At 32.9% G+C, this 17,602-nt stretch overlaps 1 long non-coding RNA gene across 3 annotated transcripts; it reads right to left on the minus strand.

The window, feature by feature from the left end:
- Positions 1-4,449: 4,449 nt before the first annotated feature.
- Positions 4,450-17,354, minus strand: LOC135196050 (uncharacterized). Of its 3 annotated transcripts, none has more exons than XR_010310299.1 (5): positions 17,112-17,340; positions 14,891-14,983; positions 14,622-14,708; positions 14,313-14,424; positions 4,450-5,597 (listed from the first exon to the last, which is right to left on the minus strand). It is a non-coding gene; the product is annotated as an uncharacterized LOC135196050 (long non-coding RNA). The 3 variants fall into 3 exon arrangements; XR_010310300.1 differs by having other exon boundaries at positions 4,450-5,594; positions 17,112-17,336; XR_010310301.1 differs by lacking the exon at positions 4,450-5,597 and adding an exon at positions 12,803-12,850 and having other exon boundaries at positions 17,112-17,354.
- Between the last annotated feature and the right edge of the window lie 248 nt (positions 17,355-17,602).

Here is a 17,602-nt window from a genome sequence, read left to right on the forward strand (position 1 = left end):
CCATCCGAAGAGAAATCGAAGGAGTTACAAGGAATAGGATTAAAAACTAGGGGCCTCCCTTTCTGCATTGTTTTAAAGCCTTTTCTTTTGCCAAGATACATTGATGGTCATCAACATTTATCTCAAATTCTTTGGGTACACCTTTCACTAACTGCACTGTGGTAAAGTAACTTGATTATCTCAGTCTTTTGGTGCCTGTTGTCTTCATAATGACCAGCTGAAAATATCTTTGTATTCATTGCCATCTCAAGATCTACAAGTACTTGGTATTTTATTCCGTTTTCTCTTTGCATTGGACTTATCCTATAGCCTGTGCTATTGATACCTAGGGTAAGCAGCCAAATTGATCATTAGTTTCAAGTTCGTTGGGATTTCCTTTTCTTGTATTTTCACATCATGTACAAGTAATGATTGTAATACACCTTTTCTTGTATTTTCACATCATGTACAAGTAATGATTGTAACGCAAGTTTTTAAAGTATCAATGCATACATTTTTATTCTAAATTATCATGCTCTTTCTTTTCCCACTCTTCTGGTACTATCCACTTCCATATCAGGTTTTCATACTCGAATAGTAGAGAAGCTTATCAATGACTAGCTCCCCAATTGCTTACAGCAAGTCACTCGTCATTCAAGAAGGTTCTGAGACTTTCTTCTTGAACTGTTTCCAACCTTTTGACTTGCTAATTTTCATAGGTAGTATTTACTCCATCAGTCCTACCTATCATAACAATATCTTCTAGTTCAGGTCCATTGATGTTTATTCAGATGATTTTTAAAATAATGCCTCAGTCGTTTAGTGTCCCTTTATATTAACTTCTCTCCATATTCATCTATCATATACCTTCCTCCTTTCACATCCTTTCCATCTTTGCCGAGTCCTTCCACTATTCTGAATATTCTTCTGTTTTTCCGTGTTTAAATTTTGACTCCATACTTTACAACACCCCTTGCCTTATATACATGATTCTCCTCTTCTTGCCTGTCCACTGCCAGAGCTTTTCAACTTAAGTTTCTCTAAAGCGCGCCTTTTGTTGATTCTCTCTCTCTCTCTCTCTCTCTCTCTCTCTCTCTCTCTCTCTCTCTCCTCTCTCTCAAAACTTCCGTCCCCACTGTGTATTTTTTTTATCCTATGTTTAATGGGGCACTTTTTGCCTAGTTTTTCATATACCATGTTATTTTGAAGTCTCTTCAATTCACCAAATGGCAGTGTGAGACGTATTAACGATGTCTCACCTGGTGTAACAGTACAGTCCTTTCTTGTTTCTGTTTGCTGGATAGAAATTAGCGTTCAAACTCTCCAATCTTGTTATATTAATATCAACTTCTCTCGGGGCTTCATAACCTACGCCGTCTTGATTTCTTCCGCCCGCGATATATCTTCACTTAAAATCTAAGAAACCAACTATTACAGTTCTTGTGCTGCTATTTTAGTACTTTACGTATGCCATCCTATCCATAACCAATTTGTTTTTGTTTTATTTTGTCTCGCCACCAGTCCACGAAAATTCATATTTTCCTTATAGCTGTCATCCCTTTATTTGTGTCAGGTTCTTGACCCCTTATCTCCTATACAAACCTATATTCATAGTTACCGATTTTTCCCACACTTGATGTTTTCATTTTTATAAAACTTTGTTTCTGTTTTTTTTTCCACTACTTGCCAAATTGAAGTTTGTCATGTAATGGATTTTTTTTCATCTTGAGAACTTATTTTTATTTTGTGCCTCTGCTCTATTTTCCGAATGGCGTATGACCTTAATGACAAACGCAAACGTAATACATCCATATTTTACCGTGTATATTGGCAGGTCTGTCGTGTTGTATAATCCGTGCAGTATGAGTTACAACGTGGCATAATTCGGCAAATGCAGGCATAAGGAATGTGTCGTTCTTAGAGACACGACCTGTATTAGAAGGCCCTTACTGATGGTCGTATATCAGTGGGTGGTTGGTTTCTCGCCAACCACCTAGGTGTTCTTTAACGATTTATGCTTCCAACAGTTTCTTCGTCAGCTGATGCTTCATGCGTAAACTATAGCAGGCAGAAATTTCGTTGTCAGTGAACAAAGTAATTTTGACTGCTTCCTCAGCCGCCTGTTTTCCATTATGTAGGGGCTTTATTATATCTCAATCGACTTGACAGTAATATTAGCTTTTGTATGAAGTATTTTCTTCACCATATGTCCTGTCAATTTCACTATTTACCATTTTAATTACAGACATTTTAAATTCGAATCCTCCCAAGGGTTGTTGAAAAAACTCTTGCCTTTTTATAATTGCCATGATTGGGTTTTGGATATGTGCCATTTGGAAGGATTCAAGCTCTAGTTTCAGTGTTTTACACTTGCTGAGATGAGGGAAGAGAGCATTTCGGTTTGTTGTTGAATTCGCGATGTGTAGAGCATTCGTGCAAGTTTCTAGTCCTCTTTTGCATTCCTTTTCGCGATACTGTTCATTTCATTTTTCTCTCGGAAATAAACTACCTTCTTTTGTACAGGTTCATTGTATATTTGAACGGGCACGTTTTCCCAGTTTATAACCATACCAGCTCGTCTGGTCACCCTTCAAAAATCATATTGGTTCATTTAAGCAGAGAACGTCCATACTTAAATTCCAGTCCCACTGCGCAGGAAAAGTAGAAATTGAGTTAAAGGAAGTCTTTCATTTGTCACTAGTCATTTATTTGGCATTCGCCCATCTAGTTTCTTTCACCCAACGGTAATATTGCAGCTCTTTAGTAATAGTTATCAGGTGCCCTATGGTAGTATTTGTATTACGACTGTCATATCAAGGAATAAATGTACTTATTGTAAACATACACATTAAAGGGAAGTAGACACCTGACATTAGTAGATATAACTGGGCGTTTGAAGTCTGAAAGTCTCGGGATTTCGAATCTGGTGTTCATCATTTGGCAGTGCTTTGTTTGAACGGATTTCTTTTTTATGGACGGTTTAGCTTTTCATTGAGAGGCTAGAACTTATTTTTTTTTATTAATTTTAGTAATTTTTTTTGTATTTTAATAAACGGGCTACAATTTTAATGTTTTTCGGTGTTAACGCGCTACATCTTTATTAACTTTTTTGTGCTAATTAACGTGGTACATTTTCAGTAACTATTTCGAATGCCATTAGTCGAAGGTGCTAGGTATAGATTTTCCTATGAAATAAAAAAGTTGTCAATTAATATTTCCAAATATTTGACGATATCAGATGGGTTAGTGCCTAGATTCCCTAGCGTCACTCTAAGCAATCATATAGATTATGAGTACGGTTACAGGCGAATGGAGTTTGGTCACGTTTAACTGGAATACTCATCATTGATTTTAAAATAAATTATCCTCTTGCGTTACCGAGGTAATGGAATTACGAAATGTAAGTAGTACCATAAGGCTATGGTGTATTCAAGGATATATTACACCCAAGTCTCTCCCTTACAAAACATGATCATCATTGGCGTTTAGTTCAAGTTACTGATTATCTTAGTGCAGGTACAGTTTAAGCAGTTTGTCTTCAAGTATAGGTACAGCCGAAATGATTTTTAAATAAAGGCAAAAGCGGTAATACACTCGATAATAGCTTCTAAAGTATAGTAGATGGTAAATCTAACTTTTCTTTTGTGTTCACAGAATATTCTCTGAATAATTAGAAGTTGCAAGGTTAGCATGAGAATTTAGTTTTATGATTAGATCATACATAAGTTTCCAGTTACATATTCTCATAGAAATTAAATATTAGCCGCTTTAAAGTATTTAATCGAGTGTCTATATTGCAGGACTGTTAGCCGACATCATTTAGGCCCTGCTTGGTTGTTGGATGTATTTTGCACAGCTTCCAAACTACTAGTAGGTGGCATTTCCTTATTTTGTGTTCACAAGAATACATAATTAAACAGTGTTAATCTATAATATATATCTACGTCATATTGTGCAAGTGGTACGTTCACATCAGCGTTTGCTTGACCTAAGGCAAAGTTGTAAGAATTTTAATTAGGTAATTATTTTTCTCGTGCAGCATAATTGTTACAAGAATGATTTGATCATATGTTAATATAACATTTAATAATATCCGCTTTTATGGTTAATATAGTCACAATACTTCAGGAGCGAGCCGGCGTCAAGTGGACATAATGTATGTTCTTTTCCCCTGACGTACTGTCGCAGAGGTATTACGTACAAGGGCTCCGCAAGAAGCAGCCTGTTGTCGCACGATATCCATAAACTGAAGTTATAAATTACCTGCCTGCCAACCAAGGTATTGAATGTTCAAGTTGAGTGACGAAGTAGACCGTAAAATGGAATTCCCAATGAGCGCTGTTTGCCCTGTACTGTTATGTTACTGCTGTTTCATCATTATCACTTGACGAAAGGATTGTCCTATTGAGGAAATTTAAATATCTAAGGGTGTTTTCCTTTCGTCCTATTGAGGATATTTAAATATCGAAGGGTGTTTAACTTCAATATTTATATTTTGTATACGTAAAAATGGACTCATTTCCTGAAACTAGTCAAAATGCTACTTCTCTATTAGAATAAAGTTCATAAAACTCCAGACTGTTCTGTCGTTGGGAGTTTACACAGTATTGTTAAACAAAAAAATTAAAAATAGATAACTATTTGAAGTTGTTTTAAAGTTTAGAAAATTGCCTTAAATTACCGGCAGATAATAATTTGATTACAGATGCTTGTTCTATTGATCCTCTTCCCATGCAGTTGCACTTCTGTTGATCCTTTTCCTCTTCCGGTGACCCTCTTCCTCTACAGATGCGCTCTTTGGTGATCCTCTTCCTCTACAGATGCGCTCTTTTGGTGATGTTCTCTCTCTACAGATGCGCTTTTTTGGTGATCCTCTTCCTCTGCAGATTTCCTCCTCCGGTGACGGTCTTCCGGTGATCATCTTCCTCTACAGATGCGCTCTTTTGGTGTTCCTCTTCCGGTGACCCTCTTCCTCTACAGATGCGCTCTTTTGGTGATCCTCTTCCTCTGCAGATTTCCTCTTCCGGTGACTGTCTTCCGGTGACCCTCTTCCTCTACAGATGCGCTCTGTTGGTGATCCTCTTCCTCTTCTAGTGACCTTCCTCTACAGATGCGCTCTTATGGTGATCCTCTTCCTCTTCCGGTGACCCTCTTTCTCTACAGATACGCTCTGTTGGTGATCCTCTTCCTCTTCCAGTGACCTTCCTCTACAGATGCGCTCTTTTGGTGATCCTCTTCCTCTACAGATGCCCTCTTTTGGTGACCCTCTTCCTCTACAGATGCGCTCTTCTGGTGATCCTCTTCCGGTGACTCTCTTCCGGTGATCCTCTTCCTCTACAGATCCTCTTCCTCTACAGATCCGCTTCCTCTACAGATGCGCTTCCTCTACAGATGCGCTTCCTCTACAGATGCGCTTCCTCTACAGATGTGCTTCCTCTACAGATGCGCTCTTTTGGTGATCCTCTTCCTCTTCCGGTGACCCTCTTCCTTTACAGATGCGCTCTTTTGGTGATCCTTTTCCTCTGCAGATGCCCTCTTCCTCTACAGATGCGCTCTTTTGGTGACCCTGCTCCTCTCTAAGATGCGCTCTTTTGGTGATCCTCTTCCTCTGCAGACTACTAAGAAAAATAATCCTCTTAACAAAAAAACATAGTCTACCTACTAATTGCCTATTCAGCCTTGCCGAATTGTTAGAAATGTACTGACTGATGTCATTGGCAGAGGGAAGGAATGACAAACATGACCCATAGTCAAGTCTCGTAAAGTACATTACTATCAATAGATCAAGAATACATACAAAAGACCTTATTTATCTAATTAAAATAATTTTATAATAGGTAGATGTCAAGGCTGACAAATATTTATATAAATAAAAGTCAATAACTTTCTGTATACACAAAATGTACCATACAAAACATCCCATTAAAAACCCCAATAACAAAATTATGTTGCCATTTCTTGTCTACCTCTCTGCGTTATGTATCTCAGTAATAACATTCAGATACATTTTCAACGCATTACTGAAAACCATAAAATGTCTCTTCAAAGCGTTACTGAAAAACTTGTAGAATACATTTTCAAAGCATTACAGAAAAACAAAAGACTTTTGGAACATTACTGAAAAATCTGGAATACTACTTTAACGCATTACTGAAAAACAGAATGCCTCTTCAAAGAATCTGAAAAGCCAGAATGTTTCTTCAACACATTACTGAAAGCTTAGAATACCTCTTCATTGCATCACTGAAAAAGCTAGAGTGCCGTTTCAACGCATTACTGAAAAAAACCCAAGAATGCCTCTTCACTGCATTAAAGAAAAGCCTAGAATACTAATACAACGAATTACTGAATAACCTAGAATGCCTCTTCAATGCATTACTGAATAAACTCGAATTCTTCTTGCACTAGAATAATTTCACCTTGCATTTAACCCAGAGACAGAATGGAATGGAATATGAATCTTGGTCTACGACCAAGCGCTAGGACCTATGAGGTTATGCAGCGCTGAAAGCGAAATTGATAGTCGAAAGATTTTAAAGGTGTAACAGGAGGAAACCCTCGCAGTTGCTACGAAACAATCACCAGGAGAGAGTTGAAAGTAAGATAACTTAACTCAGAGACATTAAAAGATTGTCAAACACTATCATCAAAGATCATCTAAGACACAGGAACTAGATAAAATAAACCTAAAGTAGTACAGAAATCTGCAAACATTGTCATGATTAAATCATTCAGCTGGTGAAGGATGTAAATCATAATCTCCAAGATACACAGGATAGGGCTAATGCATGGTAGTACACAACTGGTTAACGAGTCAGTCTCCCATCACCCCTATTAAAAGGTTGGAAACTAAATTTTCTTAAAACAATGAGACATCAAAACTTAGGGACAAAATATGGAAAACAAAATTTAGTTTGTTTTCGTGAATGAAATGAAGTGATCGCTGCAGAAGAGACAGAAGAGCACGATAATTGACCTATAACAGATTGGTAATACAACTAGAAAAAAACTGAAATCACTCTTTCCTTTAGCCAAATACTGACTTTAACACAGTTTGCTTCGATCTCGGCAAATATGAATGGCAAGAAGATTCCCAGTCTTTTTCAATGCACTTTCACTGACAGGCCAATATGGCTCTTGGTGAAATTTCCAATAAAGTTCTTTCACTATACATCATTCTGAATAATCTTACTAAGCTCCGTGAAATGACTGAACTGAGGAGTGTATTAAAACACTACGTCAAGCTCGAGAGATTGAATGAGTGACTGGGAATAAGTAGTTTCGACAAATTGCTAGGTTCTTTTAAAGTATTTGAACAGCTCAAACCCTAATTAAAAATTAAATAATTTTCAAATATTCCTTCAAACTAGGACGAGGCACAGGAATATTGATGCAATACTGGAATAAACAGGGATCAACAATGAAAATGCATTCTAGATATCGGGAACTATATCTTGCAGGGAGTGCAAAAAAAAAATAATGCCTCGCAAAAACATTCAAGACTAAAATTTTTAACAGCAACTATTATTGCTTTTTGCAAAAAAGTTATACGTCAAAAACATTTAAACAGTCATTTAAGATGCAAAAAAATATACACCAAAGGAGACCAGTTGATGACCCAAATAAGTGCTTTCAGACACAAGCATGGTCAAACTCTGTTGTGGAAGACAGAGTAGCGGGCACACACCTCTAAAAGGACAAACGCGGTTGTGGAAGACAGAGTAGCGGGCACACACCTCTAAAAGGAACCAAAAAATCTAAGTATTGGCCGCAGAAGATCAATGCCAGATAGGACAATACCCGTTCGTGGAAAAAGCAAACAGTAACCACTGCTCCATCATATTTGAAGATGTGTGCAGAGAGAGAGAGAGAGAGAGAGAGAGAGAGAGAGAGAGAGAGAGAGAGAGAGAGAGAGAGAGAGAGACTTATTGTAAGCACAAGGCCGCTGGGCCACCCTGTCAAAATCGTGATTGCAAAGACGGATGAGTTAAGAAGAAAGGGAAAGTGGTGTGGATAAAATTTGGCAAACAAAAGCAACAAAATTACAGAGAAGTAAAAGTGCTTATATGAAGTCAGAAAATTCACACATCAATCGGGAAAGATCACGTTTACTTTACAACTGTTATAATCCGTAAACTACCGAAATGCGGAATTATATGATATAGGACTATTTTAATTGACATTCTATTTATAGAAGCTGTTTTAAAAGAGGAAATCATAATTTCACTATTTACAATTTATCGAAATTTTTTCTCGCCGAGAGAGAGAGAGAGAGAGAGAGAGAGAGAGAGAGAGAGAGAGAGAGAGAGAGAGACCAAATATTCTTATGATGCAATTCCCAGTAAACTTTCAAGCTTCAGGAACCAAGGCTGCTGGACCCTACCATACCACGTTACCATCAGAATCTGCCACCTGCAGACGATGATTTTGTATTTCCATTTATGACTTGTTTATTGATTTTCCTTGTTTTACGAGAAAACCAACACCAAGAGTTCTCGTTTGATATCTCCAGCAGCCCCCCCCACCCACAAAAAAATAAAATGATCGATGTACCTATGTAAAAAACTAATTAAAAACAAGTTTATTATTTAAAAAATATATCTATCGTGAATAGTTTTCAAACAAACCTTAAGAAATTAATTTACCTTCCGTTAAGTAGTGAATCCGATCACGATTTGAAGATGGAAACTGCAGTTATTTCTATTTGTGAAAAGTGAATATCAACTTGATTTAGCGTTTCAGCGTTAAAAACTACTGAAATCAGATAATTACTATCATGTAAAAAAAACTATTCAGAAAATATTCTTTGATAATCAACGGCCTAGTATATTCGGTCTCAGCCCTCGATAAAATGCTATGTGCGCTAAAGAATTTTAACATTTAACGGTTTGGTTCTAATGGCCCCAGTAACTATGCTTTGTCTTGTGTATTTTTGTGACGTCTCAATCTATAGGCATGCATACATACAGCTTGCACATACGTGCTCTAATATGCTTGTATACATTTATACACATCAGAATCACTCAACCTCTTTTGGACATAATAGGAGTCCCATTACAAATTAAGACACTTTTTAGTCTCGTTTGTTTTAGTATGTTCGAGAAATGTCATGGTGTCCTCATACGGTAGTAGAAACTATCGTTTTCTTTGGACCTTGGTCTGGCAAATCCCTTGGGGCAAGAATTCACATCTCCAATTGGCTGAATGACCGAGTTTGCCCACTTAATCTGTGTCAAGGTTGGAAAATGAGTGGTTAAACACGTTTACTAGAATATCAAACCACCACAGCTTGTGCAAGTGTAATAAATCAATCGGTTTACACGCCACGAAAACAAACTATCTACACTACTGAACACACTGCAGGCGGTTGGAAAAACGTTTTTGAATTAGCACAGCAACGTTATCTTTCCTGGCTGAGACGACGACCGAATAGTTAAGAACTAACATTATGCGTTATTGGACTTTTCATCGATCAATAAATGCGCAATTCCTGCTCGTGAAAGAGCAAACAGTTACCACTGCTCCCTCATATCCACGAGAGAGAGAAAGAGCTTTTTACCAAATGTTGACCAATAAGAATCAAAACAGGCTTATTGTAAGGATAGGGCCACTGGCCCAGGCTGTCAAAATCGTGATTGTCAACACGGATGAGTTGAAAGGAAACAAAGTGACATGGAGAAAATTTGGCAGACAAAGCCAACAAATTAGAGAGAAGTCAGATGTCCTTATGTAATTGTAAATTTACAGACCGGTCAGCAAAGGTAAAGCTCACTTTACATCAGTTTTAACCAGTAAACAACCGAATTACAGAATTATATGGTATAGTATTGTTACGTAATGGATATTCTATTTCAAGAAGCTATTTTAGACGAGAAAGTCAATCTCACAATTTGCAAATTCACGATCAAGAGAGAACCTTCAACCAGAAATATTGATTACAAAAAGGTGCTAGAATACGTCAGCCCCTTAATGGTTTTAGTTTACCCCTTTTACTCAGAGAGAGAGAGAGAGAGAGAGAGAGAGAGAGAGAGAGAGAGAGAGAGAGAGAGAGAGAGAGAGAGAGAGAGAGAGAGCGAGTAAGATGTAAAACCAACTCAACTTGGAAGTTTAAGGAACCAAAAGCGCCGAACCGTTGCCATCAGGATTTGTCACCTGCAGATATGATTTTATATTTTCATTATAACGAGGTCGTTATTTTCCTTTTTTTTTTTACCAGAAAACCCATGCAAAAATAATTTTAATATTCCCCATTCTAAAAATATATGGAAGATAAACTATCGGCGTACATATCCGAAAAACATTTACAAACAGCTTAAGTTTATTTTAAAAGTAAGCACAAGAAAAATGTCTACCGTAAATAAATGTTCCGAACTTATATAGCAAACCCATAGAATTAATGTATCTCCCGTTTAGTGACACTGATTAGGATTTCAAGATGACAATTGCAGTTAAGCAGTTTTCATGGTAGGCGTTTTTAAGATTCCAAATTAATTATTATTATTATTATTATTATTAATTATTATTATTAATTATTATTATTATTATTATTATTATTATTATTAATTATTATTATTAATTATTATTATTATTATTATTATTATTATTAATTATTATTATTCTTATTATTATTATTATTATTATTATTATTATTATTATTATTATTATTATTAATTATTATTAATTATAATTATTATTTAATTATTTTATTAATTATTATTATTATTATTATTATTAATTATTATTAAATTAATATTATTAATTATTAATTATTATTATTATTATTATTATTATTATTATTATGATTATTATTTATATTAAATTATTATTATTATTATATTATTATTATTATTAATTATTATTTAAATTATTCATTATTATTATTCATTTATTATTTATTAATTATTATTATAATTATATTAATTATTATTTTATTATTATTATTAATTATTTATTTATTATTTATTATATTTATTATTTATTTATTATTATTATTAATATTAATTATTATTATTATTATTTCAATTATTCTTATTATATATTAAATTTATTATTATTATTATATTATTATTATTTTATTTATTATTTTTATTAAATTATTATATTATTATTATATTATTATTATTATTTATTTTATTATTATTATTATTATTATTATTATTATTATTATTATTATTATTATTATTATTAATTATTATTATTATTTATTATTATTATTATTATTATTAATTATTATTATTATTATTATTATTTATTATTATTATTATTAATTTATTATTATTAATTATTATTATTATTATTATTATTATCAATTATTATTATTATTATTATTAATTATATTATTATTATTCATTATTATTATTATTATTATCTTATTATTAATTATTATTATTATTAATTAATTATTCATTATTATTATTATTATTCATTATATTATTATTATTATTATTATTATTATTATTATTATTATTATATTATTATTATTATATTATTATTATTATTTTTATTATTATTAATTATTATATTATTATTAATTATTATATTATTATTAATTATATTATATTAATCATATTATTATTTTATTATTATTATTATTATTATTATTATTATTATTATTAATATTATATTATATTATTAATTATTATTCATTCATTATTATTATTATTATTAATTATTATTATTATTATTATTATTAATTTTTATTAACTTATTAAATTATTAATTATTATATTATTTATTATTATACTTATTATTAATTTATAATTATTAATTATTAATTATTAATTAATTATTATTATTATTAATTATATTACTTATTATTAATTATTAATTATTATTATTAATTATTAATTATTAATTATTAATTATTATTAATTATTAATTATTAATTATTAATTATTTTTTATTAATTAATTAATTATTAATTTAAATTATTAATTATTAATTATTAATTATTAATTATTATTATTATTAATTATTAATTTATTATTATTAATATTAATTATTATTATTTATTATTAGTTATTATTAATTATTAATTATTATTATTATTATTATTAATTATTATTATTATTATTATTAATTATTAATTATTATTATTATTATTGAATTATTAATTTATTATTATTATTATTATTATTATTATGATTATTATTATTAATTATTAATTTATTATTAATTATTATTAATTTTATTAATTATTATTAATTATTATTAATTATTTTTAATTATTATTTAATTATTATAATTATTAATTATTATTAATTATTATTATTATTATTAATTATTTATTAATTATTATTAATTATTAATTATTAATTATTAATTATTAATTATTAATATTAATATTAAGAACAATTTAATTAAATTATTAATTATTAATTATAATTAAATTAATTAATTTTATTAATTAATTAATTAATTAATTATTAATTATCATTATTATTAATTATTATAATTATTATTAATTATTAATATTAATTATTATATTATTAATTATTAATTATTAATTATTAATTATTAATTAATTATTATAAATTATTATTAATTATTAATATTATTTATTATTATTAATTATTATTATTATTATTATTATTATTATATTATTACTTATTAATTTATTAATTATTATTTAATATTATCATTATCCTTTCAGTTTCACGTAGTTTCACGAGCTAATAAATTATTTTAGTGTGCACTTTTAAATACCTTCAAGCCTTCTTTCAGTGAAAAAGTAATAATCAACTACTATTACAAAAGAGAGGAATTCATTGGGTTCCATGGATCAAAGTAAATGACATACCTTAATTTCATGAAACTATCTCCAAAAACTCCGTCTGGATATTCATGGTGTTGACACAGCAGCTTTCAATCGCTAAAACAGATATCAGAGATTGCATAAAACTTTCAGCCTAAAATAGATCTAATCAGTGTTGCCAGAAAAAGAGCACTGAATTTTGAGGAGCCTCCTACTGGATCTTTAACATTAATGCAAATATCGTAATAATACAAACCAAAGTCAACACTATTTTACGAAAACGGCAAAGCCACGTACATGACGTACTTCAAAGATCGATGCTGTCAGGTCCAGTGGGTCCTGGTCAGGTCAAGGAGGGAAATAGGGAGATTGTAAAGGTGATAAGCCTAGCTTAGTTGGTCACTCCCTCTGAAATCCGCCCCCCACCTCCACCTCCACCTCCCAACCCACCCACTACACGAAGGTTCAGAGAGTTCCGAGAAAAGGTAAAAATTGGGCAACTATAAATTGTGTAGTTAAGAACCTTCTGTATCGGTAAACTAACGGCAGATGAAGGTGGTGGTTATGAGACTTATATGACAGTTTATCATACAGTTAAAGCTACATATATCAATGGTCAGGCCATCACCCACAGAACTAAATAAAAGGATAAAAGAGTAGAGAAAATGCTAAGTTTACGGAAACCATTCGTACACAACAAACATGTCTAACGTGTTCAGACTGACACGTATCTACTCAAAAGTAATAATTGAAGAAAATTCGAGGAACGGAAAACTCTCACAAGGTTAATTAAGCAATCCACCGGCCCTAGCCCCCAGCAATGCGCCCCCCAACCCCTTCCACAAGTGTCGTTCCTCCCTCTCCCAAAAGTTTATAGATTGTTAAAATTTGATTACATTTTTATAACTATCCATGCAGCAATCATCATTTGAGCACCAGAGAAATAAATGCAAAACAACTTTCCTGCCATATGTGACAATTTGTTTCGGCGTTGATGAAAGCCTGATGAAGTGGCACTTGCGCTTAAGTTGCAGCCTGCGACCACAAGCCTTAGCCTAGGCTAAACGATGGTCATTACAGGAGCTCATCTTAACATAGCCCCCTATAGCTAACTTAACCTAGTAGACTGTCTTCCAACTGTGGCAACTCAGTGTTCATGTAGACATAGCTTTCTACAATATCCCATACAGCTCTGAGCCACATCCATCGTCTCTATGCATCCTCATAGTAGGTCCTTCTAAAAACCTACATTCCTGTCTCACAAAATCAGATTTGTTGTCAGTTAGGACCACCACTGTTTGGTAAAAGTATCAGAATCCAGACAGACAAACCAAACGAAAAGCCACCTCCTCGAAAGAGGTAGTGAAAACATCAGATATTCCCAAATGGATTGCCAACATAGTAGTGAAATCTACTCGTCATCCTATTCTCAGATAGAGAATCATATTTTAAGAAAATAGTAATTTATAACGAGACCAAATTCATAACTTTTCCCAAAACAGATAAATGATCCTTTCAAATTACAGCAGACTCCTTTACTAAAAATAAAACAGTAAAACATAACCATGGGAACACTTACGCTGCTTTCATGCAATTCTTTTGATTGACTAATGAATTAATGATTCATCTACATAGGCCCTGAACGATAAGCCAGCGCGAATGAGGCAACTGTCATTACTGGCTTTTGTAACCTGAGAGAGGAAAAATATTAAAATAAGAAATTAGTAAAACCAAAAATGCAGAACTACAACTTTGAAAACATTACACATATTTACCCACCAACCAGAATGAAGAGCAAACCTAATACACATGAACTTGGATTATAGGAGATGAAAATATAATCACATATTGGAAAGTGTGGGAAAACCAATGATAACCAGGAACTTACATTATTGTGAGCAAGCTTCTTGACTTCACGTGTAGTTTCGGAGTCCTTTCCATGGGTTTCAGCATTTGATCCAAGGGCTGTATTACCCTAATAATAAAATAATCATAATTAATTTTTTTTATTAACAATGACACTTCAAATCTTATATAAAAAAATACACATGATGCACTTCGATTAAAATATAGCAATTTTCATAATTGACTATTATTAAAGTTTTGTATATATGTAGAGGGACATGTACATCAATGACAGAGAAACTGAGGACTCACCCAACACATTAACGGAGCCGATAGCTTGCAAGACAAGATGACATCTGCAAAACACTGTGGAATCGGCGTAGATTCATTCTCAGATTCTGATAGCTGTAATAAAGAAAAAAATATATTTGCTAAATAAAATGAGGGGAAATCGCAAAACATGTCATTATCTTAAAATTATTTCGGAAAACAAAACAGGAAAACACTGCCTATTTACTCTATATATTCTACTCATTTACGCAAACTTTTCAGTTTTTAAAGACTCGGTAAAGTATATGCCGCAGCCCTATACTAACCATAAATAGTTCAAGACTTACTATCAACTCTGAGATAAGTAAATAACCTTAGTAAAAATAGCCTTCACATATAGTCGATGATAATTACATCATCCTACCATACAAAAAACATCTTTGGTTTACAAGGGACACATTGGTCAAAAACATTTGGTAGCCACAGGTAGCCAACTTAATGATCTTAAACGCCCCTACATACGAGAGAGAGAGAGAGAGAGAGAGAGAGAGAGAGAGAGAGAGAGAGAGAGAGAGAGAGAGAGAGAGAGAGAGATTCTTTTAAGCCTTTTAACTTAAACAGAGCTAACCAATATTAGCGATCGATACATAAGGATTCATGCGGATTAGTTTTTATATATACACCTGAATAAATCCTACTAATCTGATATGGTCAATCAAACCATGTTTAATAAAGAACGCCTTTTGGAATTGTTTGGTCAAATAGAGCTTGCATGTTCTGGGGCATAACTCGCGTAAATATTGGGCACTAGCTTTATAATTAGGACGACCTCCAATAGCCCTACTAAAGGGAAAAAACGAAACAGGCGAAATAACTAAAAATTACTGCCGATGTTCAACTGAAATGTTGGCCGAAACAACTGAAGGCTTGTCCAGTGATGACGCAACACTTCCTTAAGTGGTGAAACTGACACCAACCCCAAAACGGAACTCCTTGTGCAACAATTAACTAAATGAGGAAATTTAGGAAACCTATCAAAGGCTTTAAACTTTGCAATATTGCAAGTCAGCGCATTTAAAAACTCACCGGGGAAGGCACTCTGCTCTGTAGGTGTAGTGCTAACCTTAGCTCTCCTCATTAAATTTGTTCTTGACAACGCGAATGAAAAAGGCGTTACGATTACAATGGCGATGATATATGTAAACTAAAATCTAACTTGGTTTCTTAAAAATGTTTTCATTACCCAATACAGAAAATACGTTACGTAACACAAGGAATGAAACCCCAACTTAACCCCGGAACACTTTATGAGACAGCCCTGGATTTAATTTGTTTTTAACCTTTGTAGCTTCACAGAATACAGCTTCGATTTCAGCTGCAAAGTTACACTACACTTACACTTGTAGTATCGATCATCGGTCAGGAGTCGAGGAAATGCTACTATTTTCCTACAGGAGAAAAAAAAAAAAAAAACTGTAAATCTGAAATTCAAACTACTCAGAGGGAGAGGGCGAGTATTCCTATAAGTACAGAAAACTTCGAGAAATTAAGTATCAATTTTCTTCGTGTACGAACTAACTGATAAGCGTGACTGAAGCAGCTTCGAGCTGTCAAACGAAGCTGTAAATGTCAATTGATGAAAAGGTAATTGATGAAAAGGTAGATCTATAGGTAATAACTCCGTGTGGGGCATTTCTTTGGAAATTACAGTTTCCTATAGTATTTTGGTTGCTTATTAGGAATTTACCGTTATTCTGGGGGGTCGACTGTAATTAACCCACAGGGGCTAGTACTAGCTGTCGTATTCGCGGTTACGTTCCTTGCAGTCCACGCTGAGTTATTGCCTAGAATAACCGATGAAAATTTCAACGAATGAATTCAGATGAAACTGAAACGAATGGTTTAAATGTAAACGCATGAAACACGTGCATCTAATACGATGAACTTACCAAGCTTGTTCTAGTTGTGCCGTAAATCGACCTGCTCATGCAATTTGCAAAGCCTCTATCCCTACCAAAGTTTTTATCCAGCCACAGAGAGAACGTCTCAAAGAAAATAAGCATCTTAAAATGCTGACAATTTTCCAGCTAATACCATTTGGAGCCATCAAAGCATAATTCACGAGGGGATCACCGGTCCCTAAGCAGCATCGGGTGTCTAGCCTGAACTATAACTCTCCTGTACTATTTAACTTTTAACCGGATAAATATCACCGAATGTTAAACAAATAAGCGTCGCATTGAATACAATAACAATTACTTACTAGATATTGCAAACTGTATCCATGGAAACAAATCCTAAAAGCGGCCAGCTTCAAAACAGTATGCCACCAATATGGCTCTCAAAGAACTGCTCAAGAATTCAGCAAAGATTTGGTTTTGCCAATCAGAGCCCTCCACCACGCCCGACTTAGAATCCTTTTCTATCGCCTTCTCTCATTGGCTGAGGCTTTCGTGCTTTTTCTGGTGGAAGGAAGTTTTTGAGAGCAACTCTACCATTGGCTGAATGGACTGGAGCAGTTTTCAAATTTGTTTATAAGAATTCATTGCGCATTTAAATGCACATACAGTCTTTAAAAAGTTAGTCTGAAAATACAGAAACAAAAATAAATTTAAGGGACATATTTACATACCATGCGTAAATAATCAAATGAGAAAACTGTGAAGTGAAATTTTCAAAAAGTCATCCCAAATGAGCAGAACAGATGGTAGAGCTCTGATTAAGACTGGAAAACCTACTCCCAATATTTATGGA

Source organism: Macrobrachium nipponense, chromosome 17, assembly GCF_015104395.2.
Source record: "Macrobrachium nipponense isolate FS-2020 chromosome 17, ASM1510439v2, whole genome shotgun sequence".
Classification (NCBI taxonomy): domain Eukaryota; kingdom Metazoa; phylum Arthropoda; class Malacostraca; order Decapoda; family Palaemonidae; genus Macrobrachium; species Macrobrachium nipponense.